We start from the raw sequence: 27,585 nt of genomic DNA, 5'->3' as shown, positions 1-27,585 counted from the left end.
ATTCTACCAGCCCCAATCATCACACACACGGCTGTAGTTCACGAAGGATCACATTGCTGTACGTGCGTCTCTATCGACATGGAGCAGGAGCAACTTTCCTCCGAAGGAAAAAGAAGCCACCCAAGTGGTGAGTAGTGAGATTTAGAACTTTTCGACAAAGTTCAACTTTATAAGCCTTCACCTCGGTATTCGTCTGTCGTGATGCGACAGAAGGGTGCGTGTGTGTGTGTTTGTGTGTGTTTTATGCAACTTTACCTAAACGACTTCATTCCGGCTGAAGTTGCTTAAAAAGTTTCTCTTCCGGCTGACGACTGACGCAGTCCTCGCTGGCTGGCATTGTGATGCGCATCTTGAAATAAATTGAAGATCCACTTCGCCAAAGAGCACAACGACAGAAAAAAGCAACACAATAAAAGTACAACAGGAACTATCGCAGCGCAAGGAAAGCACCCCATAAAGATAATGATACAGCTTGAGAATTCTCTTCCGTTTCGTTTTGGAAAAAGGGAGAGTACGAGGAGTGTCGCTTCCAGTCCCACGCCTCCTCCCGTATGCCACCATTTTCGGAGCACACCTGCTTCCTAATCTCGGCTCCATAAAGATTAAAATCTTGGTTATTACTGGGAGACAACCGGGCAACGAGAAGCAGAAACAGCAACGCGTTCGCCTCGGTGAACTTTGGAAAGTCCGCCAGGTCTAGTTCAGACTCTGGATGCAGATTTCTCCTTCGTGCAGCCAGGCGAGACTTTAATGGGACTCTATTTCTGATGAGATATTGCAGAAGCATCCTTGTGGAAGGACATTGTCGCTTCGGGCTAACGGCAACCATACTTTGTGGGTTTGTTGGTCTGGTCTCCTGTGCGGTGAAGTTCGATGTAGCACATGATATGGCGGTATGATGGGCCGCTTCCGAAAGAAGGTTATCTCCAGCAGCCGGCCCGCTGCGGTACGAAGGAAAAACCTTCTCGACGAGAGTTGGTTCTGTGCCAATCTAGTTTTAATAAATTATATGTGTTGGATTCGGATTGCTGCCGTATCCTGCAATTGCCGTATCCACGTCGAAGTGGTTGGTATGGATGTTATTTTTTTCCTCCCCCCGAACCCACGCATAGTTATCATAATGGAAATGCACATTGCGCATGCAGTTGTTCGGTTGTGAAAATATGAGACTGAACTTTTTAAACAGATATGCTTGTTGAAAAGAACGTGCACTATATTTAAGTCGATTAACATCCCGAAAAGTTTTTTCTTATTGCTATGCAGCCCCGCTGTTATGGGGCGGCTTCTCAAGGAAGTTTTAGATTTTTCATTTTGTGAAAAGGTGGAACAAACGAAAAGTTATACCGGAATCTTTTCATATTAATAAAATAGTTCTCGGTTCCGTTGATGACTCATGAATGTGGAATTGTAAGAATTTAGGCAGAAGAAACTTCTTCAATTTAATTGTATGAAATTTCAAATTCAAATTCAAATTTCAAATTCAAATTCAAATTGAAAATTCAACCTTATTGTTTATTGTTTATTGGAGCAGGGAAAAGCCTCTTGACTTGATCAACTATTAGTACTTACTCAAATGGAAGCAAAACCTCCTCATCTTATAGTACCAACAGATAATACAAAATCCAAATGATACACTTTTACTAAAAACTAAAAACATACAAACATTAACTACATTACACTTAAGAAAAATTTAATTACATACGAAGGTTCTAAAATACATTCAATAATAGGTCAAGTTTTTAAAAAAGCAATAAATAATCGTTTGAGAGTAACACGAGATAGATTAAAATCGAATATTGTATAACACCGATTAAATATGCGAGCCATACTAGACAGGGGTTCATTCTTCGCGTAATTTGTTCTAGCAAACTGGATGACGAGGAAAGAGTTGCTCCGGAGAGTTCTGCGTCGGATGTTTATATGTATTTGTCCGAGAAGATCAGGACAGTCTATATAACCAAGTATCAAATCGGAAATAAACATTGCTTTAGAGACGTTAGGTCCAATTAGGTTACATCTGTGTACATATCTAGGAAGATTATAAGGGTCTCTCCAAGGCAGCTGACTCAGAGCAAATCGGACAAATTTATGCTGCACAGCTTCGATGCGTTGAACTCTATTACGGTAATATGGTGACCAGGCTACTGCCGAGAACTCGAGTACATAGCGAATCAGGGCAATATATAATGCTTTTAAGCAGTGGATTTTTTTTGAACGACTACGTCATTTGAAAGATAAAACCGAGTTGCTTGGATGTCTTTAGGACGATGTACGATAAGTGCTCACAAAAAGTTAATTTGCTATCAAGCATGACACCAACATCTTTGATGCAGCTTACTCTATGTAGCTCAACACCGAGAAGCGAATAGTTGATGTAAATTAAAAACAGAAGAGGTCCTGGGTGACTTCCTTGTGGTACGCCAGATGTAATAGCAAAGGATAGAGAAGTGATGTCTCCGATTTTTACCGACATTTCGCGGCCTACGACTTTATCCAGTCAAGGAACTGTCCCTGGAAACCGATACGCTCAAGTTTTGCTAGTGCAATGCCATGATTAATCTTGTCATATGCAGTTGATAAATCAGTATAAATAGAATCTATTTGATGATCCTTTTCCATTCCACGGATGATAAATGATCTATAACTTACTAAATTTGTATTCGTTGAGCGCCTAGGAATAAATCCATGTTGATCGACAGAGATGTAATGTGAGCTGCAGCGAAACATGAAGTTCAGAACGATCAACTCAAACAAATGAAAGCTGTACTCAATGACGCAATACCACGATAGTTCGAGATGATATGCTTGTCGCCTTGTCGCACAGGAAATAATATTGACTTTTTCCAAATGCTAGGGAATTCGCCAGAAGACAGCGAACAATCAAACACATAGGCTAGTGGAGCTGCAATGCTATGAGCACATTTTTAGCACTATTGATGGAATACCGTCAGGGCCTGGATTCGAAGAGTTTTTGAGATTTTTATCACGCTTCAATAACATCGTTAGATGAATTACTGGCTGGAAAACCCACCGATGGATAGTAAGATACGTTATTAGCAGCGTTTTCGATTGCTTTGTAGTCAAGGTTATCGTTCCTGAATACACTGCCAAAGTGTTCACGGAAAAGGTTACAAATACCCTCAGTCGTAGCTGCTTCGACATCACCGTAGACCATAAAACTCGGAAGACCAATTTTCTTTCTCTGCTCTATGACATACTTCCAAAAAGCTTTAGTATTATTGTCTTGCACCTTCTTCTGGTAAGCTGCGAATAATGGTCTGTTAAGGCGTTTGTATGAGTTATTTAAAGCTATATGTCGAGATTGAAGGTAATCGGTTCGGTATTTCGAAAATTTGGCTATTTTCAATCGTTTGAGTCCTTCGCAGGTCCATTTAGGCTGAGGATGAGAGTTTGTAATTTTTGGAACTAATTGGTCAATGGCATAAAGCAAAACGTGGCTCAGTTTTCGAGCAGCTTGGTGAGAGTCTCAACGGAGAAGTACATTGTTCTAATCAATGCTTTCAAAAAATTGTTTCAATATAAAATCAGATTTACGGAAGTTGTATGATATTGCTTCTGTAACTTCATTAAATGTGACAGGTTGGCTGCAGAGAAAGTGTATTTGAAGCAGTGGATGATGAGTACAGCTTTTGACTAAGGGAATGGGAGCTTTCTGAACTGTAATAGTATTTGCAATTTCATTGCTGGAGAAACAAAGATCCAGAATTCGATCGTTATCATTAGTACATCCATTCAATTGTACTAAACCGGCTGTGCTATACTCGTATAACAGCTGAGTTCGTATAACGTTCCAATAGATGAACGACTAATATCGGGAAACAGGTAGTGAGATGAATGGGATTGCCATAGTATTCCACTGAAATTGAAGTCGCCTAAAATCACGATATCTATCAGTTTTAGTGCAAGCTCATTCGAGTCACAACATACTGGAACTTCGCCGGTATTGCGGTATTGTATTTTTTTTTACAGAAAAGGTAGCTGGGTCGAATTACTCGCGAATTAGCTGTTTTGTTGCTTCAATCGGCTGGGTTTTCTTCGGCCTAAACAGAACAGTTTGCTTCATTTTCATGATAGTTTCATTACATGTTACTTCAGTATTAGGCAGGTTGCTTGTTGATTCTGAAGTGTGACTAGTCTTGGTGTTAGTTTTATCGGTTTTTAGAAAAACCGTTTTACGTCTCTTGCCGGATCTCAACAATCCACTATTGTCAGGAGGATTCGCTGTATTGTCACTGCTTGGCAAATAAGTGACTTTTCATTTAGAACTTTTTCCGGAACGAGTGACAGTAGCAAAAATTTCTTCAGTTCGCGCAACATTCTGTAAAGTAGATTCAATAAGCAGTACTGCGTGATCTTCTACTTCAATTCAGGCCATTTACGTGGCCGATTGAGCCATGGTTTTATTAGATAAAATAATTTTTTTACCGTTGGATCTCGTTGTCACCCTTTTTCTAGAGGGAGACGAGCTTCCATTTTTATCTTGCGATGATTGAGGGGTTCCGTTTTTTCTTCGTTTTCCTTGTAATTCGCAGTCTTGGGCTCGTTGTTAGTTGCTGTAGACGTGCCTTGTTGTACATTAATTGCAGCTACTGGTTGGTTTGATGGTGAAACAGGAGTACTGCGCTCACTAGTTTCCGTTGTTGAGCGCTGGTCCTTGTTTTTGTTTGAAGATGTCTTTTTCGCAGTTTCAGTGCAAGGTTTGCCGTAGTGTGCAGGATATTCACAAAACTGACAGGTAACCAGTTGATTTTAATACGTAATCAGCATTTTACACTGATCTCATCTTGATCTCAAATGATGTAAGATGGGATTGCTTTACGTAGTTGCATACGTACCACTCGCACTCCATTCCGGATACCAGAAAAAAATTCCGCTATACTTCCCTTTCGATGGAAAGAACTTCACCGTACTGCGACATACTTTCCCGAACAAACTGATCGCTGGTCTGCGAGGGAAGGTCATGCACGCGTACTTCTATGGCATTGTCCACCAATTACACAGGGATTTTATATTTAACATTATCATGATCAACACGGTGCACCCCGTTATTAACCAAAGCAAATGCAATTGCATCTCTTTCACGTTTGAACATAATGTACACACAGTTAGGCGCCTTGTTAACTTGGTGATTCAATGTAGCACACGCAAGTAATTAGCTACTAGTTAAAGGACGTTCCAGGATCTACAATCCAGCACAATTTTAAATTATAGAATAAACGAAATCACGGCGAAATATGCAATATATCGTTTGTTTGTCAACTCACACAATTACTTGTATTAAGACCAAACAAAATAAATGTTCTTTTTATTTTAGTTCCAGGACTATTGCTTGGAAAAAAGAAGGACAATCAATCAATTTCAGTTAACAAGGTGATAAGAAGTGTAGACGATGCCGGCACCGTCCCGGTAACCGTCTGTCAACCCTGATCAAAGGATTTCGCTTATACGAACCTCTGTCACCAAACTGATTTCCCGTCGTAATCACGTTTAAGCAAATATTTACCAACGTGATAAAATCCTATCAACAAATCGCGTCAGCTTAACCTAGTTTTCATCATTCGACCCAGAAGAATGAGATTCTCGGTCTAAGACCCAGAGTAGGACCGGTAATTAGTCCAGAAAACATAAAGCAGTTATTTTTTTAAATAAACTAAACCCATCAATCAAACGGCAAATCGCATCCAAACACTCGACAGCTTTGATCAAAACTTTATCAAAATTGGGTGCTAGCCTAGAGGAAACGTTGATAATCGGCCTAGCCATTCTGTTTTTGTGTGTTTTCGACCGTAAATCAAACTAAACATCGCTTCTTGCCTAATCCTTCAATTAATGTTCGATAATCATTCCTTTGCGCAGTGGGGAAACAGCGGGGCTAATCGTCCATAAGCCTAATTAATTGCTAGAGTTTTTCTTTTAGCTCGCACCTTTCCTTGACCCTGCCCATTAAGGATAGGCGTGTTCTTGAGACAGTTGCCTAGGATCAATTTTCTTTCTTTTTAGCAAAAAAACTTCTTTCCGTTCAATTAGGCCACGTTGGGATCGGGTAAAGGGTATACGTACACTTTCCGTGCGCAAATGCCAATATTCGGTACTGAGCCGGTACTGAGCCGAACAAGCCGGAATTCACACACTTGGGCGTCATGCACGGAACTTTACTGTCATTATTCGAAATCAACAGGTCGTTATAACATGTTTACAATCACCGAAAAGTCTTTACTACACATTCCTATTCCCAAATAGATGACGACTCACACATTTCTGTAATATGTTTTTAGTAGAGATATCGTTTTCGGCTGTTTTCCGCTGAGCGATCTATTATTTCTTATTTTCTCCGATGTTATCAATTTGGTATACATTGAATTATTTAGGGATTAGCCAAATTTTGTACAAGGGCACAACACCGTTTTTATTATTATTACGTGTCGTTTTTGACTCATCAGTGCAGAGCAGTTCAAATTGAACTAAACTCGCTCATTTTGGCTAACCCCTAAATGACCATATCTGCATCGGCCAGAAATAGTCGAAAACACTTTTTCGTTCGGCACGTCAGTGAAGACATTGCACTTCGTTGCAAAACAAAAAGTGTTTTGTAAGTAGCAGAAACTTTACGTCTGCTTAGAGGTTCAAATTGAACTGCCGAGTTTAGCACTAAGTAGTTCAATTTGAACAGCTCTGCACTGATGAGTCAAAGACGAAACGTAAAAATAATAACATTTAATAAAATTTTATTTATAATTTTCATGACGTAGCAAGTCTTTCGAGTACAGAGCTGGTTTGATGTGATCGGTGTTCATTGATTTTGTTTAACTGCTCAAGACTTATAGTTGATCTTTTTTATATGTGACTAGCTGAATTACCCGGCGTTGCTCGGAATTGTTTCGTGAAGGCAAGGCCGCAAAAAATCTATAGAAATGTTTACGGTATTCGGTATTCCGTTTACTAGGAACATTCAAAACACCCTTCTATAAATAACTTCTTAGTATCCTCTGAATTCCAAAAAGTATATGTAACTTAACGTAACTTAACATTTCTCGTCACACCCAATCTATAATATCTTAGGCTTTAATGGTTATAAACACGTGCTATTGCCTCTTAGTTATAAAAATTCTTATGACTTCATTATTTTCACGTGATCGCTGAAGATTGTGATAATGATTATTTTATAACGAAAGGCTGTTTATCATCATACATTCGTACCATAGAATAACGATTTAGTTAATACAAATTTTGTCGTAAACTTATTCCTATCATCTTGGGTCGACAGTTTCCTCAATTTACAAAAAAAAGTTCATTGATTGTATGATTTCTTCATCTATTCCAATGCTTCCTCCCTTTGTTAAGACTCTATGTGTCCCTCTTTTGTATATTTTTGTAAACCTCGCTTAGTTGCTAGAAATATGAAGTACTGGTCAAGAAGTAACATTTTTTCATAAAATCTGATAAATTTTGCTTTATACTTTTAATGTTTGGGGCACTTGCTTTTAATATGAAAGTAGTATGTGCAGTATTATAATACCTGTGCAATGAATATCTGAACTCTGAATTGCAAAAAGTAGCTGTGCCAAGTTTAGTGATAATCAAGAATGTGTGTATGGTCTTCAAAAAGTATCAATTCTCGTCAAATTAGATAAATTTGGTTAATGGACTGTTATGGGCAGTTGTTACACACTCTCCCCCTTAAGAATATCCTTATGACCATCTCTGAAGAGCAAGAAGTACCTGTGATTTGATAACAATCCGTTCAGTAGTTCCGGAGTTATAACGTTACAAACATTACACCCCCCTTTTTAAAGGCATTTGCTACATCCACCCCCCACGAATACTCTAATAGTCATATCAAAGTTGTGCAAAAAGTTTCTATGATCTTCAAAACGTATCGATTCTTGATATATGAATTTTTTGCATGACCCTATCAGTTGAAAACACTTGTTACGTCCCTCCCCCATAAAATTACTCCTTAGACAATGTCTGAAGAGCATTGTCATGTCAAGTTCAATAGCAATCCATTAAGTACTTTCGGATTTATGCCGTTACAAACATTACACCCCCTCTGTTTAAGACACTTGTTACATCAACAACCCCCCAATATAATCATATCTAATATACGCAAATTGTTTCTATGGTCGAGTATCGATTCTCGTCAAATTAGATAAATCCGTTCAATGGATTTTCTGGGAATTTTTTTTTAGATGACACTAAATCTCGACGTTTCATACAATTCTAAGACGTTTGACATCAAACAAAATTTTTCAATTTCGGAAATCTCATGTATTCTCCCCGTATGGTAATTTTTCAAGATAGAAAATTTTCAAACTTTAACCGTCGGGTAGCACCCCTTACCTATGTCCGACTAAGCTCGAATTTGCATGAGGACTTTTTTCGAGGTGCTTAAACTTTTGAACTATAGCGCTTAACGAAATTAGAGGTGATCCCAAAATATTGGCACCCTTATATACATTAGAGCGGTAAAAAACAACGTGTTTTGTCGGTTACGTCACTTATACCATCATATCTTCGGAACCAAAGGTCACAGCTATTTGATATTTGGACTTGATCAATGGCCCGACAGTAGCTTTCAAACGAGCATAAGTTTGTTAAAATAGGCTCAGCCATCTCTAAGAAAATTGAGCGCGTTAAAATATCTTCGAAAAGTGCACACACACACAGACATTTTCCGATCTCGTCGAACTGAGTCGAATGGTATATGTGTATGGTCTCTGAGGCTCCGTTCGAAAGTCTAATTTTTGTATTTAAAATCATGAATATTCATATATTACAGAAAAACAATTTCCCATGAAATAATAAATAAAGTCATGCACTTTTACACGCACACAAAACATCATTTGCTTGTAAAAAATCGAATTTCTCAAGAAGGGAAGAAGAAACTCGACGCAACGACTGTTTTTGATTTTTGAAATCATTTTTACACCACGATCTTAACAGGAGTGTTGCAAACAATAAACTGTCAAAATTAGGATTCGATCAATGGCGCGACATGTGTCGACAAGTTAAGCCCGTGTTCGAGCGAGTTGCGCTGCGGGACACTCCGCGCGTGCGGGTCGAGATTGGAAAATTCACTGCTAAGTACTAAACTTTGCACTCTTAAACTTTGCCAAGATTGAGTTAAAACCATAAGGCTTCTTTTTTAAACTAAAAAAAGAAAAAAAATATGCCCCAGTTTGAAATATTTTTATTTGTTTATAAATTTTTATCTATTTTCATTAAATATTCTATAAGGTTGTCTTATGAAATCACATGTTTGAAAGTTAAGGAAAAGATGCACATTTCATGTTTTGGACGAATTTTTTTATCTTTATTAAATTTTACAGTAAAGGCTGTTGAAAAAAGGCTCATTTTTATAAACGCGGAACTTCAAAAAATCATATCTCGAAAATTCCACGTACTATATTGAAAAACAATTTTGGATGGCTGATTTTGTGCGAAATGCCCCATATAGAAGATTTATAATGATGTGTGATTCAAGGCTTTTGTGATGTACGAGCAATGATAAAGGGATTACAAATCGCAAAATATTGGATTAACATGCTCGAGCAAAATACATTAAAAAACAATGATACCATCCCAATCTGCAATAAACTGTAAATTACTCGTTGACTAGAAATTATAAATAAAAATAGAACAGCCCAAACATACAAAACAATGCGAATCTCTAAAGCACAATTTTACACTGATTCTAGTCATATCATTTGTTTTTTAGAAAACAAATAGAAAATAAACTTCTGATCGGAGCCCATGAGACCACAAGTGTTATTTAACATACGACTCGGCTCGACAAGATCGCAAAATGTAAGTGTTTACTTGCGTTGTTGCAATCGGTTAAATTTTCTCAGAGATGTCTAAACCGATTTCTGGCATTTTCAAAAGCTATTATTGGGCAATTGAGTTCGGATGGCTAATAACGAACATCTCTAGCTCCGGAGATATGGTTGAATAAATAAATGTAATTGGAAAACGCACTTTTATCTATTTGAAGTATTTGCTCAGAGTTTTTGAAGTTCAAATGGTGTACCGAACTTTTAGCCAACCGAATAATTTTGTCGAAAGAGAGGGCTGCAAAGGAGGGTTCATTCATAAAACACGTAGATTGACTGCGGAGAACCTTGGTAACAATTTTTGTTATGAAATCTTATTTGTGACTAGTTTGCAAAAAGGAATATAAGTGATTGTTATCAACAGCTAACAATTTAGCGTGACCCAAAAAGTACTGCTTTGAATAGTGACTAACGACATATTAAAGACCGGTTAAACATAAGTTGTTGTTACGCTGCAATGTCAAGCTGAAATAACTCTAAAAAAAAAAGAAAAAAGAATGAATCAAAACTAAGCTACCAACGACATTGTAAACATTTAATGAACCCATAATGCTTTCTTATCAATAATAAAAGAGCATAAAAATATTTGAAATTACAAATTTTATACGACGTACACATTTTACAGCAATTTTGATGTGAATACGTCTTACTTTTAAAATTCTATGGGACGCCTTTTCAAAATTCGCCATATGGAAGAATGGGTAGAACTTAATCGTGAATATCTCGAGTTGTACTCAACGCAACAACATAATTCTTTCTTCACGCCATCAGAAATATGATCAGCAATTTATGATAAAATTTTTAACAGGTGAGAGACCAATAAATATCTCAAAAAATAAGTTTTTTTGAACTTTTAGAAGCAATGGGGAAAACGCATTACGCTTGATTTCGTACCCGCGACAACGGTTTTGTGGTAGTCAGCAACGTGTCAGTTACGATGTTACACTTCACGAAACTTCATAAAAGGTCAAAAATCGATCATTTCTTCTTATGCTTTGGACAGAACTGGACGTATATTGGTAGAGACGTTCCACAAACAGCAACGAAGCCAGATCTCATGCCTAGAAAGCTCAGGTCGCACTCTTATTTGTTATTCAGACGGCGTGGCGAGCAGTCGCATTGAACCAGTAACAGCAGATTATCATCAGTAGACGCATTCAGCTTCAGAATACCGTATCAAGAACTGGAATCTGGAACAGGATTTATGGACTGAATTCTAAAACTGAATTAAGAACATAGATTCTGGTTCACCTGAATGAACATAAAATCAGGTTTAGAACTTAGTTTTAGGAAGTTAGTTCCAGATTAGAGGTTCAGAATTTGAAATTATGACTCTGGAACGGGATCCTAATTTTCGATTTTGGAACTGGTATCTTGACTAGATTTTGTAACTGAAATTAGTTCCCCTTTTTCGGGATTCAAATCCACAATTCTGATTTAGGATTTGAACTTCAGAACTCATGATCAAAATTCAGGATAGGAATTTTAGATCTGAATTCTGGAACTAAAAGTTAGATCTGAACTTCAAACCTGACTTCTTAACCAGAATTATATTACTGGATTCAGTTTCAGAATTTCATTTCCAGAATCCAGAAACTGTATGCTAAAACTAAATTTGGAACATTGATTCTAGAGCGATTTTTGAACTGAACTCAGTTCTTTTATTAAGATTCGGAAATCAAGTGCAGAGTGCAGAACAGTGTTCTGTAAATAGCAGAAACTTTACGTCTGCTTATCGGTTCGAATTGAACTGCCGAGTTTAGCACTAAGCAGTTCAATTTGAGCTGCTCTGCACTGATGAGTCAAAGACGAAACGTAAAAATAATAAAAACAGTTTAAATTATTTTTTATGGGCCTTCAATCAGAAAAAAGATATGACTCTGTTCTGCTCTGCAAACCCAGAACAATCTTCGACACAAGTGTTTTCCTAGAAAATCGGTTTTCAATGTGAGTCCTTAAAAAGTCCTTACCTTTTTGAACAATAAGTAGCCCTAATCGTCCACTAGTATGTACACCACGCAAACATATTTCGTTTCACAAATTAAAACCACTCACTGTGTTCACTCCCGAATGTCTGCTGCGATTAGTTGTCGCTTTTCGTCACAAACTGAAATTAGAAAATCGATTCAAAGTATTTAGAATTTCATGAATTTCACTGTTCGAATAAATGCATTTTTAATTTGAAGGTCGATTTAAAAATTCCACGAAGAGTATTCCTTAAATTTCAACCAGCCCCGACCGGCATATCGTCAGACAGAGCAAATCCATAAATATGTAAACATAATTTTTCGTTGGCAGAAGTCAAAGGCATGTTGCGAAATGCGACTTTTCCGTACCCGTGTTAAAGAAGTAAAAACATCAAATTCCACTATCCTTTTCCGGAGACAAGGTGGTGCCAAAAGGCGAGACAACAGAAGATGTATCGTTCAATTACTTCGCAAAGAGAGCCGGCACATTTTCTAGCGTTAAATTTAGATTCCCACGAAATATGGCAAACATTGAACCGTGACTTGCCGAAATGGGGCGACCGCATTACGTGAATGACTGAATTTTGGCCTCGGCAATCAACAGTGAGAAGCCCTGCCAAAAAGAGGGAATAATCGGACTAGACTAGACAATCAACCGCAGTGTTTCTGTTAAATATTCATGCAAATAATGTAGCACCGAGGCAAAGCACAAAGAAAACTCCACAGAAAAGAGTCGTAAGAAGGATGATAGTTTTGAGCAGCTCGGCATTGAAATTCCTACCCAATGCTTTCGATGCAGGACAGCCTTAGGTGCGTTCGACGATGAGCTGGGCTGGGCTGGGCTGGGAGCAGAAGATTTCAGTTTAGTGAACCAGTTCTCGTCCGTTGCGTCTGCTTCATGGTTGAGTTGTTGAATTAAACTTTTTCTACTTTGTACCGTCCCATTATTGGATTCATTTTTTATTGCTGGTAATACGTTGATAATTTTCAGTTGTCAGAAACTCTCATCCAACTTTTCCGGAAAACTACACACTTTAAATCCGAGAAACTAATGGAGATGAAAAAAAAACGTAAATCAAAAACTTTCGGGCAATCCAATCGTGTGATAATTTGCAATCTGCCCAAAGATAATCATTACAGAGATGGGTAGTAGCATTTAAGAATGCTTCATATTTCATTAGAACTTAAATTTTTTGAAGATTGGATTAATTATGTATAAGATATTTCGGTGATTTTAGCCAATAGTTTCAAAACAGCTATACCAACAGTTATTTTACTTCATTATTGCTATATTAAGTAAGAATTTCGAATTAAGAATTTCGAGGTCAATAAAATTATTGACTTTGATATGGAGCATAAATATGGTTTAATAATAAAAGGAAAAAACCACGATTTCGTATTATAATCTTAAGTAGGATATATGTATAGGCTGCAGTTTTTTGAAAAAGCTGGTTCTGCATTAGAATGTTGAGCCTTGACTTTACTTTGCAGAAAGACTGTCCCAGAAAGTATGATTTCGCTGTAAATAATTAACAAGTGTTAGATATTCAAATTTTATTCGATATATTGATAATATGAAACTACAACAACAGAATATTATTCTCAACATTTGCTACTTGGCCATTGGCGCACCTTCTTGCAAACGTTCCTTATTAAATGCCGTACAGACTTCTTGGCGACAACTTTGACACTTTTTTCCAATCTTTTTCGAACTGTTGAATGGTTTCGGCTGCCGAGACATGTTTCCTAAGATGTGCCTTCGTTAATGCCCAAAATTCCTCAATTGGTCGAAGTTGTGGGCAATTTGGTGGATTTATGTTTTTTGGGATGTTTCCGTTGATTTCGAGTAGTGGCAAGAAGCAAGATCTAGCCAGAAGAGAACAGGATCCTTGTGGCTTCGAATCATGGGTAGAAGTCGTTTTTGTAAACATTCCTTGATGTATATTTCGCTGTTCATTGAAGCAGTGGTGATGAAGGGTTTCGAAATCTTACCGCAGCTACAAATTGCTTACCAGACCATAGCTTTCTTACCAAATTTTTCGACTTCAATCGATGTCTCGGACTGGTTTAACACTTGCCCTTCTCGCACCGTATCATATTGTGATCCCGGCAAGGATTTGTAATCGAGTTTCATGAAGGTTTCCTCGTCCATGATTATGCAGTTCAAATTTCCAGCAAGAATTGTATTGTACAGCTTTCGAACCCTCGGCCTTGTCGATGTTTCTTGTTTCGGACTACGTTTTGGTTGTTTTTGCTTCTTATAGGTTTGAAGATTCAAACGTTCTTTAGCACGAAGAACATTGGACTTCGAAGTGCCCACTTTTTTGGCCACATCCCGAACTGAAACCTCCTTTTTTTGCTCGAACGCCTTCAGTATACGTTTATCCAACTGAGGGTTAGCAGGGCCTTTTTTTCGCCCCTTTTTTGGTTTATCCTCAAAGGTGTTATCCTCACCGAACTTCCTGATTGCATTTCGCACGGCTTTTTTCACTTACTCCTTCCATTTTTGCTATCTTTCTCAGTGACAGTCCGCGTTCTGTGGAGAGCGTTTGTCGAAAGAGACCGCAAAATTATCTAAAAGAGTGACCAAATTTAAAACGAACCACAAGTTCAACTTAACACGAAGATCATTAAGTCCCGAGCCTTTATAAGAAAAATGCATTTTTGTCACTTCAAAAGATAATAAATTCCATTTGATTCCAGCACATATTACAAACTCTCTATTTTAGCCACTATTGTCACGAAATAATGACATACACTGCTAGTCTTTTGAAGCAACTAAGTTTATTTTAGCATTCAGCAGTTAAATTTGAACTGTTCTGCACTGATGAGTCAAAAACGAAACGTAAAACTATTAATTTTTTGTTATTTTTTTGACAAAACTGAAATTTATTCATCTGTATATTATCCTTCAAAAGCCACACAGAAAGACCGAAATCCGCATTTTGGCGAAAAAATTAGTTGATTTTCTGATTTTAGTTTGTTGTTTTTTGAGACAACTAAAAAAATCTTACTTTTGCTAATTTAGATTTTTTAATTCTAATTCCCTTAATAATAGTAAAATATTTGTTGAAATGGCTTTTTTTTTAGTTTAATTCACCAATTAAACGTGCTGTCATTTCTTAGCTAAGACACACTTCATTTCCATTCAACTAAATTTTTAGTTGAATTAGAGAAATAAAACGTTGTTTTCAACCAACACAAATAGTTGAATTGGTTTCTGCAATTTGCAGCTATATGGCGCTCTGTCACCGAAAAAAAGTTAACACCGTAATGACTACTAGCCACTAGATGGCACACTACCGAAAAAAAATTCAGTCGCGATTGTCTTTTCTATATTGGCAGGTATAAATACGATGTTGTATTGGAGAAGAAGACATAAGCGAAACATAAACTTCTTTTTGAAAATTTTTCTTCTCAATTGCTGTTTTCTTCGTTCGACTTCACGAAATTGACTCTCTCACTGAAAACTTTGAGCACTCGGAAAACAAAAACCGAATACAAATAGTACACCGGACGGCGTAGCCCGGAAGGTTGGAAGATACAAAAAACTTAATTTGACATATACAATTAGGATGCAATATTCGAAACTCACTTCACTGTTCCACATAAAAATATTATCACTAAGAGTTCACGTCATTTTTACATATCGGTTTAGAAATTTATATATGGATATATCGAAACACATGCGAAAAACATCTAAACAATTTGCAAGCAGTTTCAACAAGACTGTCCCTTCTAACTTTTTAATGGATTGTTTTGCTTTGACACTTCTTATGAGTTTTTGGCTAATAAACTTGTTAATAAAACCAATTTATTTTTTGTTTTCGTTGTGCTGTCCTTCAGTTATGATGATGATAGATAAATAGAAACAAATTTTATGATTTTAATAACAAAATTAGTTGTCAATGAGAATTTCGTGTTGGATTGAAATATTGCTAGTTTGTGTCCAGGATATTCGCCAACTAAACACATTCTCTAAAAATAAGAGTTTTTTCAGTTTTTTTTAGTTATTTTGGAAATTTTGTTGTTGAAATCAACTAATTCAAAAACAGTAATACGAATTAGGCGCAGAGCTAATTTCGGTCGTTCCGTGCAGCACAATCAGTTCAGCGCTTCTCTCGATTTATTTTTCGTCTCAAAATCAGCGTTTGTTTCGGTGATTACTTCCTCCTTTCTTGAAGCATTACTTGATGCCCGCAACCTGGTAGTAGTCACTTGAGTCCATATCCGGTGAATATAATGGGTGCGGCAGCAATTCGAATCCCATTTCATGCAATTTCGTCATGGTAGCGACCGACTTCTGACACGGTGCACTGTTTTGGTGAGAGAGCACTTTTTTGTCGTGAATACGACTTACTTTACTATGGGGCGCCGTAGTTCTCATTTGCCTCCCGATCGTCAAGGAGAGAAGACGCATTAAACCAGTTTCGCATCATTTGGCACTGCGAGCGGATGTGTTGCGGTTTGTTCGCAAAGTTAGTTTCAACACAAACAAGAGCGATTGCATCAGCTGCTGGTCGTTTGCATTGGAGAGAAAGAAAACGAAAAACGAAAAATTAACAACATTATATAAAATCAGCCGTTCTAATGGCTCTAAATGTTATCTAAAGAACTATTCAGATTACTTCTTTGCAAATCGAAGGTGAAAATCATCAGTTTAGTGAAAATCCAAAATAATTTGATTTGCTTCGTACACTTTTCGCTGTGCGAAAATCGTTCGAGAAAAATGTTCCGAACTGTGCTAAATATCGTAGAGAATGCCTCAATTTTATCCTTCTAAAAGTCAGAAATGAATCCTGTACTGCATCTTGATAGTTTCTTTCAATGAAATATGCAAATCCGAAATGAGATAATCGACGCCAAACATCGTTGAAAATTTTAGTAGTGAAAAAGGGGGAAAGTTTCGCAATTCACACAATCGATAAACTATTAATTCGAATTCGAAAGTGTAAAGAAATCGTGTCAGTTTTATTCGTATTCACGACATCCAGATATGTATCTGACATTACACATCCGTACTTTTTCTTCTTCATTTGGAATCATTTCTCACCAATTTCGTTCTTCAAACCCATCAATCGGGCAATGTAGCGTTCGCTTTTGATAGTCTTTTTTTATGGGTAGTCGATTAACAAAAATCCAAAAGTATCCCAAAATTCGGAGGCCATACCCTTACCGGCTCATATTTGCGTGTTTTGTAAACTATTGGTTGATTAACTATGAAACTTGACAGATGTGAACCATAAAAACTACTAAAATTTTCTTACTAATATGGTACAAAAGTTTCAAAAGATTTTCGGTGAGCCATTTAGTCAAATTAAGTTTAATTGTGTATTAGAATAGAGTCGCGCTGATTGAATCCTACCCAAAACATCGAAACGCCAGAACGTAAACACCTACATTGGCCGGAGTAATACTCATGTTATTTTCTATATCGTTTATTCAAACCCGGCTTTAAATGCTATTATTGGTTTCTAATAAAATCATGACCATAAATTGATGTTTTACAACCCATGGAAAGATACTCCTTCGATCACGTTTTTATTGCTACCGATGAGTAAAAAGTGAAATTTTCATCATAAAAACAAATCATAATCCTGTAACAATCAACTCGTATGAAAACAAACACTTTTACATCGAAACAAATGACTCAACTCCGCTGACAATTTTTATCGCATTCATCATAAATACGGTGTAGGGGTACAATCATTAACCGATTAGTGAGGGACACTTTTTATTTTTTTTTTTTTGCTAAATCGACTTTTTCGCTCCATTTTTCACAAAACTCGTCGCGACCACCGTGGCTTGTAGGGTTAACCGACAGGACCATTTTCCTCCTTCCCAATAGGACATAATTCTCCGAACTGACAGGGTGACTGAGCGAAAAAGTGTGCAACAGGATGGTGGCCATCATTCACGTGCTGACACGCGCTTCCTTCGCTGAGTATGTGACGGACGGGATGCGGGTCGTCGCTCGATGAGGATGTTGAAAAATGGAATTCATTTTATTTGCAGCATCGTCTTGCCAGCCATTCGTGAGGGTTAACATATATGAATGAGAAGATGTTTTCCTAAGTTTTAGATAACCTCGAGCTCGAGACGTGAAAGGTTAAGGTAAAACTAATTTAAAGATAGCGGTCGCACAGTCTCTGGCATCACTGGACCATGCTTATAAACGACCATAAGCGCAACAGTATGAAAATGCTTGTTTACCCATAAAAGCTGAACGAGTCACTGACCAAATACTCCAGCTAAAGTCATGGCTGCGGTGTCGGACCGCAAAAGTGCCGAACCCCACAAACCACCATGCGCGAAAAGTTGCCGAAAGCGATATGAGCCATAGCGCTGTGTACAAGGTCCTTGCCACAGTGAACGGCAACGGCTCCCTGACAGAACATCGGTCCATAATCCTACCCTGCTGGTATGCGATAAAAAAATGATCGCATGACATGCAAGTTGAGTTGCTGTTGTTGTTGTTGTTGCAGGGAGAGAAAAAAATAACCCACCTCACGAAAATTTCAGGAGTAAAGTGTTTATTTTTTCTCTGCAGTGAGTTCCATGACAGACGGTCGTTCTGCTTCCTGTGAAATTAGGTTGTTCAGCACAACGAAATAGTTCGCGACACCAAGAACATGCAGGGAAAAAAACTGCGTGTGGTGTTTCTTCATCCCTTTCGGTTGAAAGCATTCATCAAACAGTGACCGGGAAGTGTTTCAAACGATCTCAAATTCGATTGCGAATCGGATCTGGACGTGTTATTGCGCAAATGAATTGATACGTGCTTTCGATGATTTTGACAATACTGTCACTGGCAATTCATAATCGTTATTTTTTTAATTCCCCGGAATTGCCGTTTTAAGAATGAAACATATATTTCACTTAGATGTGAAACTCATCGCGGAAAGAACTCCAAATCTTTGGCGCAATATGAAAAGATTTTTGCAAATAGCTTTAACCTTACGTCTGTATAGAGGTTCAAATTGCACTGTTTAAGTTTGCACTAAGCAGATTTAAACTGTTCTGCACTGACGAGTCGAAGACAAAACGTAAAGAACAGTGTATTTATTTGAAATAACTCATCTGACAATATGTCCTTCAATCAATAAGAGCTCAAATCTAACAACTTATTTATAATAAGTAAACTAACACGAGAGACAACACGGAATAGTTCGAGTAATATTTCATAAAAAACCTGTTTTAATCCACCTAGTGATGTAATGATACCTTTCTCATATCAATCATACTATCATATATAATACTGTGGTATTCTTCAAAATAATTTTCTTCGATTCCTAACAACAATAACCGAAATCGGTTTGTTTGACCGTCTGCTGATAAAAAACTATTAATTGGAGAAGATTTGAGGTCGATTTAGAAAACTTTTTACGGTTTTTCGTCCTTTTCAGTGATGGTATACAATATAACACACTTTACCCTATAGTTCCGGATCCGGAAGTCGGATCCAGATGAAATTCAGGAAATAGATATGGGACCACAGGACCTTTCATTTGAACCTAAGTTTATGAAAATCGGTCGCGCCATCTATGAGAAAAGCTAGAAAACCTATTTTCATTTTTTTTGCGCATTTTACCCCATAACTCCGGAACCGGAAGTCAGATCCAAACAATATATAGGAATTTTGCATGGGACTACAAGACCTTTCATTTGAACCCAAGTTTGTGAAAATCGGTTCATCCATCTCTGAGGAAAGTTAGTGCACTTATTTTCACAATATTTTGCACATTTTACCCCATAATTCCCGAATCGGAAGTCGGATTCAAATAATATTCAGGAATTTTGTATGGGACCACAAGACCTTTCATTTGAATCTAAGTTTGTGAAAATCGGTTCAGCCATCTCCGAGAAAAGTTAGTGCAAAAAAAGTTCGTATCGTTTAATAGAAACACTCACTTTTTTGCCAAAATTCGTTTTTATTATTAAACATAATTGCCATCAGAGGCGATACAGCGATTATAGCGATCTTCCAACTTTTCGATACCATTTTTGTAGTACGATTTGTCCTTTGCCTCAAAATAGGCCTCAGTTTAAGCGATTACCTCTTCATTGCTTCTAAATTTTTTACCTGCGAGCATTCTCTTGAGGTCTGAGAACAGGAAAAAGTCACTGGGGGCCAAATCTGGAGAATACGGTGGATGAGGGAGCAATTCGAAGCCCAATTCGTTCAATTTCAGCATGGTTTTCATCGACTTGTGACATTGTGATTGTGAGCTCACGCGGCACCCATTTTGGACAATGCTTTCTCATATCCAAATATTCGTGAATAATATGTCCAACACGTTCCTTTGATATCTTTAGGGTGTCAGCTATCTTGATCAACTTCACTTTACGGTCATTGAAAATCATTTTGTGGATTTTTTTCACGTTTTCATCGGTAACAGCCTCTTTTGGACGTCCACTGCGTTTATCGTCTTCGGTGCTCATATGACCAGTACGAAATTTTGCAAACCACTTACGAATCGTTGCTTCGCCCGGTGCAGAGTCTGGAGTCAAAAAGTAGTGTTTCATCAACACACGAAATTCCTTTTTACCTTTTTTTCCATTTTTTCACAATAACAAAAGTAGCTTCACTCAAAATGCAATATCTCACAAACTAATAATCAGACAGCTGTCAAATTTATACACGTATCTTTTGAAGGTTGGTACTAACTGAAAATGGTATGGATTTAATTCTAGTGGCGCCCTCTCATAGAAACGATACGAACTTTTCAGCCGATCTGTTATTTAATAATTCACCGACGAATCATACGGGCTAAATTGAAAAACCCATTTCAATCTACCTAGTGGTGCAATTAAGCCTTTCTCATATTACTCCTGTTTTCATAAATACTACTGACTGATTTGGGCATAAAATAGCATAACCTTTTCAATTTAGTAACAGTGTTGTACCAAATTTAGAAAACTTTCGTCCATCCGTCTGAAACCGTAAGTCGGATTCGGATTAAATTCAAGAGTTTTTCATTATACACTGAGCAAAAAAAATTACATTTACCAAATCAAGAGTTTGTTTCCCACAGAATAACTTAATTATATATTGTAAGTTTGAATAAGTGTAAGTTTACTTCCAACATTCTCGAACTCGAATTTTCATCATTTTTGCGTTATCGAACTGTTTTCCGATTTCATAATACGTGATTGAATTGTTTAATCAATTCGTTTAATTTTCCTCTCAGCGAGCTTACAAAAATATTTTACTTCATAGATATAGCCAATTTTACGTATATGAATTTCAGCATATTTTACGTATCGCACGATTTTCGCCACGTATTTAAGTATTGATTTTCAAATAACTGTGCAAAATAACGTACGGAGTCATGTAGAATTTGGAATAGTTGAATTCAAATTGATCATATAGAGAAATATATTCGAAGACAAATCATATAAATCATAAAGACGTAATATAAAAAATCCTTAAAAAATGAAATTTCACGCAAAAGAAAGCATTTAAACCATATTTGAATATATTACAGCTGGAAATATACTCTACACAAGGGTATTGACAATCATAACTGAAATGAGTCTGACCTATCAAGTTAATTTCGGTTATGCCTTTTTTTTTATTCAATAATATAATATAATATCAAGGCACACTGCTTAAGCTCTAAGATGCCAAAGGTATTTACTAATCTTAATTATCGTCTAACTTAAAACTAGAATACTATCATTATGTTATGTAGTTTCGGGGTCGCGGATTCTCGAGAATCCAGCTTTCAGCTGGCGATCGGTAGTGGCCGGTGAATTGAATTTAGGATGAGCTTTAGGACCGAAACGTCGGAAGAAGAGAAAATAAAGGAGTTCTTAATTTATATGAGATTGAAAAGCCGATACATAACCTTCAAAGACAATAGATTATGTGAAAAGTTGTTCAAAACTGGCGAAAGACCATGCTGGTGCAGCTTCTCCGATAGGATATTTATAGAAACTGAGTCAAAAGCCCCCATCATGTCTAGAAAAACTGACGACATATGTTCTTGCCATTTGAATTTCTGTTGAGAGCAACGCAAGACAATCGTTCGTTCCTTTGCCCCTGCGGAAACCAAATTGTGTATCTGAAAGTGAGCTATTAGTGTCGACCCAATTGCCTAGACGGAAAAGAATCATTTTTTCGAAAAACTTCCGGATACAGGAAAGCATAAAAATCGGCCGATATGAATTGTGATCGGAGGTTGGTTTTCCTGGTTTTTGAATGGCGATCACTTTCACTTGTCTCCAGTCGTGTGGGACAATATTACCCGTGAGGAACTTGTTGAATAAATTCAGCAAGCGCCTTTTGGCGGGGTCAGGCAGATTTTTCAACAACAGACAGAATTTTACTCTGTATAATCACGGGGATTTATTGTTACATGACAAGAGTGCAAGTGAGAGCTCTACCATCGAAAACGGTGTTTCGTTTGTGTTTGGTGTAGCGGCGCGGGTGAACTTCTGTTCCGGAACAGAGTCTGGGCATACTTTTTTAGCGAAATCGAATATCCAGCGGTTGGAATATTCCTCGCTTTCATTCGTGGTGTTATGATTGCGCATTCGTCGGACTGTGTTCCAAAGAGTGCTCATAGATGTTTCTTTCGTTAAGCCGTCTATAAACCGACGCCAGTAACCGCGTTTCTTGGCTCTAATCAAGTTCTTTGTTTTAACGTCTAACGCCGCGTAATTCCGGTAATTATCAGGTGTTACAGTTTTTCTGAATATTTTATACGCGGAGGCTCTCTCCGCGTTTAAATTTGTGCACTCTTTGTCCCACCACGGGTTGGGAGGACGGATGTTAGTTCTTGCGCCGGGTACACGTTTCGTCTGAGCTTCGTATCGAGAATAAAACCAACTAAAAACGTGTGCTCTTCCTCCAGAGGAAGTTGTTGTATTCTTTCAAGTTTCTCAGATATCGAGGTCGCATAGCTATTCCAATCAATATTTCGTGTGAGGTCATACGAAACAATGATTGTCTTCGATGGTTTCGAGCCGCTGGTGATTGATATTATGATCGGTAGATGATCGCTACCGTCAGGATCAGGAATTACCTCCCACGTGGAATCCAACCGTAGCGATGTTGAGCAACGAGATAAATCCAGCGCACTTGGTCTTGCTGGTGGTGCAGGAATCCGTGTCATTTCTCCCGTATTCAAGATTGTCATATTGAAGTTGTCGCAGATATCATGGATCATAGCTGATCTGTTATCGTCGTGAAGACAGCCCCATCCCGTACCGTGTGAGTCTTCTAAAATCAACGTCGGTGCGGGAAGGAGCTCTATGATATTACTGAGCCGCCGATGCCCAACCGAGGCTCTAGGGGGAATGTAGATGGAAGCAATACAAAGGTCCTTACCTTTGATTGTAACATGACATGCGACAACTTCAATACCTGGTATCGAGGGGAGGTTATTCGATAAAAAGAATAGCACTTTTTGATCCCCAAAAGTACTCCTCCGTAGATGCTTCTAAGAGGGTCTGAAATATTGAAAGTTGTAAAAATCCAGTCCACAACATCAGAGAACTTGATAAGTCCAGCACCTAGTTGGTTCTCTGGTAGACCCAGAATTGGGACGCTTGGAGATTATGTAGTCCCGGGAAGTCGTGAGAATTCCATCTCGAAATTGAGTTTTCCGAGACCAGGAGCTTTTTGCTTCGGTGTTGTGTCCTGATTCCCGTTAGCTGTAACTTTTCGACGCTCTTCGGAAGACACCTTCGAACCCTTACTAGGTACCTTATGAGAGGATTTATTCATTCTTTTCCTACAGCTATGAGGGACCGCCGAAGATGGACCTTCCAAAGGGTCGTCAGAATCGCTCTCGTCAGTTGACAAGCAGGCATATGGGTTCGTTGTCTGTTTAGGCGGGGTGGCACTTTTAAGCATCTCGGCGAAGGAACGCTTGGAGTTCTCCTTTAGGGAACTCTTCATTCGATCACCTCGCAGTTTGTACGCAGGACATGCCATTATGTCATGCGGAACCTCCTTGCACTAGAGACACTTTTCAGCATCCTTACCGCAAGAGCCATCTGCATGAGCCTCCCCACAGTTAGCACAACGTGGCTTATTGCAGCCATGGGTAGCTGTATGCGGGTTATGCCTTTGTTAAGAATAATTTGACTTCAATTTTACTATTTAGTAGATTCAGTATTTTGCTCAGGTATGAATGAATTAAATTTTAAAAATAATTCCAGAATTTAAATTGTTTTTTATCTCATTTCAGTCTGTTTACTATGAACAAGATTTTCCGAACATGTTGAATAATAATATAAAAAAATAACATCTTCACATCAATTTCTTCTTCCATCATTTTCACTCAGTAGTAGACGTGAAAAACATTCTCTGTTTAAATACTACAAAATAGTTTCTATTCAAATAAATTCCAAAAGAAGAACAAAATTTCAAGACCGGCAACTGCGGGGCCCTTCTGACCTATTCCAGACTAAGTTTGCTCTCTTATCAACAGTCTGAACGTCATAAATAGTGCATCGGACCAATGCACATGACATACACACACACATTTCGTGGCAATTTTTCTTCATTATCCCGTCAGCTTATGATGGGCACTCGTCTCCGGCATGGATGGGAATGAATTGGGTACTTTCTAGCACTTTCCGGCGACGGCTTTCAGTTTCCTTCTGTTCGGGCTTGTGGCTGTCGTGTGTATGTGTGTGTGTGTGTGTGTGTGTGTGCTCGTCATTGGGGTGAGTCGAGCCGGAAAATCTTTTCTTCTTCTTTATGTAGTACACGGTAGGTACATAACCGTTACCAACATTCCGTTGGTCGGCGAGGTGTTGGAGAAAAAAAAAATATCACATACGGGTTTGGTTTGATGGGACTGAAACGAAAATAGTTGGGAATTCTGGGAATAGCAGTGGCTAGCTCGGTTATGCGGGACGGGTTGAGTTTCGCACATGATACCGAAAGATATGACACTTCGGTTGCTACCGTGCTGGAGTTCAAACTAGGTCAGGCTGGGTCGGCAATTTAAAATGTGTTAGTAGGAAAATCTATGCAGGAGAAAGGTGGCGCTTTTCAACTGGAAAGGCAGCACATTTAAGTAGTTCGGACTGCTTCATAGTGATTATTTCAAAACTGTGTCGTTCGAGAGTTTTCGCTTCTAGTTTAGAGCTGCTAATTCCGAAACAGAAATGCTTATTTAGTAATTCCAAACGCCTGGAGCAACTTTGTATTTACTTTAACTGTCAACGGTTCATTCGGAATCATAGAAATGAAAATACATCGGTGGTTGTTAAAAACTTGTGAATGCTTGTTTGCGAATATATCAACAACGGATAATAGTACGGGTAAAGCCGTTTCGCTGGATCATGCAATTATCTTAAAATATTTTTAATTCAACATGAATTGCTATGTATTGATGAGTTGAAGAAGAAACGTACGATTAAAAACAAAAACTATCATATGCGCTTAGTACGAATCGGTAACTTGCAACCAAACCCCTAGATGATTTAAAATTTAATTGAAATTTTTATAGAGAAAAGCAAAAGCAGGATAATTAGGAGGAGGGGGAACTTTTATCCAGAGGATTACGCGTATTTTTCAAGATGCACATATTGAACAAAAAAAATATACAATTTGGGTTATTCTAACGCGTTTAATTAATAACTACATGAAGCTATTTGCTAACGATTTACATATAATACGTGGGATAAAATACATAGAAAATATAATTAGTAACTTATATCAGTAATTGAGTTCTTAAATTATTCTTGTTGCTGGATTTAAATGAATGACGTTTTGTAATATTCTGGATGTCTCTGGGTGGTTTGTTAAATATTGCTAGACCTATAAAAGTAATTTGTTTCTGACCAAAATACGAAAATATACAGGTTCGCAATAGATGATTAACTTGCGTTGTGATGTGAAGCCAAGGTACTGTATTTATTGTTATATTGTGAATATTCTCTGAAGGATGCAGTATATTGTGAATTAAGATTATTACTTGTACATCCCAAACACCTTGAATGAGCAAGACTTTCTGAAGGAGATCTTTCAAAAACTGAACTGAAATGGAAAGGGTAGATTGAATATCAATCTGACTTATCGGTTTCCGAATATTTACAATTTCTTCAGCTTTGACTTACAGGATCTACCCTAAACAACAATGTGAATGTGAGCGAATTAGAACATAAACAGTGTCTTTCGTGGTAAAAAAAGACAAGTTTTAAAGTTTGAAAATTCCACACATTTATGAGATTTTCTTTTCGATTTCTTTAACATGATATTCTCAGGATAACGTAGAATTCAGATGGATGTCCAAATATTTAATAACTTCCACCCTTTCTATAAAATTGTCTTCAATTATTAAGTTGGGATGATTTGGAGGAACTTTTCTTGATGATCGGAACATCGCATAGTTAGTTTTTTTTGTATATTCATAGAGAGCAGGTTCAAAGATATATTTTTTTTAGTAGAATCAGGTAATCTTTTTCATGTTTTTTTGCAAATAACATTAAAATATTAGGAAGATTAATGTTGCATGTATCGTTGATGTATTGTAAGAACAACCAAGGCCCGATATTACTTCCCTGTGGAACGCCAATGCTTACTACGTTACTCAGTGAATTTGCACATAAAACCTTAAAACAAATCGTTTTGTTTTTGGATTGATATGAAATACCACATTGAATTGAAGTGTTATTTACATATTAGATCGCACCTATTTTGATCAGTGTAAACAATGAACCTTCAATATAGAACAATATTCATTTACAGAACGAGTTATTCCTCATAGGAGGATTGAATTTTTCCACCCCGCATTATAATCCATTTGGAAAAGTTCAATCCGTTTTCGCACATCAATCGACGTCACCAGTTTCGTGTGACAGGTTGAAGATGATGATGATGATGATGATGATGATGATGATGATGATGATGACGATCATCATCCGTATTCCCATGGTTTGGGTATCAGATGTGAACATGGAAGGCAAATAAAACACATCAAACCTATTCCGAATCGTACTGGCTTAATGCCGTGGATGGGCTCGCATGAATCAGACCAACCGAGTCAGCAGAGTTCATGGAAGTGTGATTTTTCCCACTGGGCTTACCAGCAATAGTCGAAGTCTTGAAGGAAAGGGAGGGATAATAGAAAACTTTAGCATGTGAGAGGCGAAACAGCGCACAAGCAAGCCATTATTCACCGAATTTATTTCTCTCTGCAGTGTACGAAATGTTTGGTGGAATCTTTTTTTTTCTTTGCTTTTCTTGTCCGGGAAGAAAGAAGGAATAAAAAAATTACCAAAGGTAAGGTAAGTTTTAGTTTAGCACGACACTCCCAAGACACGCACAGATCCTGTGCTGGTAGTTAAAATGATAAAGCAGCCGACTTTGAAGAGCCGCTGCCTCTGTGGAATTGATTCAAATTTGCTGGAAAGGTCGTTGAAACCTAATCTTAAAGTTCAAGCACCTTATGAACTGCCTAATTTATTATTATGTATCTACTATAAGAAGCAAAACTTTTCGGTGCAGGAAATAACTTAGAGCAGGAAAGATTGATTAAGATTATAATTAATCTTGGAGTATGTTACAGGAAAAATTCCATCGAAATACGAAGAAAGGCAGGAATTTTTTTTTTCCGAAATATGGTTTCATAAAAGTTCCACCAGATATCTAGCATAACCATAATCGACCCGACCAGTCACGGCTCTTCATAAAAATCCCTTACTCAAATCCATAACCGGACAAGTCCCTTGCATGGGTTCAAGCGCTCGTTGAACCTGGCTTCGAACAAACAAAGACTCCCCGACGACCATCCATCATG

At 37.6% G+C, this 27,585-nt stretch overlaps 1 protein-coding gene across 4 annotated transcripts in view; it reads right to left on the bottom strand.

The window, feature by feature from the left end:
• The window catches only part of LOC131431647 (uncharacterized), a 499,018-nt gene that overhangs the window by 436,380 nt on the left and 35,053 nt on the right, over positions 1–27,585 (bottom strand). For 2 of the 4 annotated variants that reach the window (XM_058597479.1, XM_058597484.1), the window contains exon 2: positions 11,825–11,961. The exons of the other annotated variants lie outside the window; for them this stretch is intronic. The gene's annotated coding sequence lies outside the window, so the exon portion shown is untranslated. The remainder of the gene's footprint in view (positions 1–11,824; positions 11,962–27,585) is intronic. 4 annotated transcript variants of the gene reach the window in all.

The sequence above is a fragment of the Malaya genurostris genome, chromosome 2, assembly GCF_030247185.1.
Source record: "Malaya genurostris strain Urasoe2022 chromosome 2, Malgen_1.1, whole genome shotgun sequence".
Classification (NCBI taxonomy): domain Eukaryota; kingdom Metazoa; phylum Arthropoda; class Insecta; order Diptera; family Culicidae; genus Malaya; species Malaya genurostris.
Note: the sequence above shows the minus strand (reverse complement) of the source record. Positions and strands in the feature narration are given on the sequence as shown.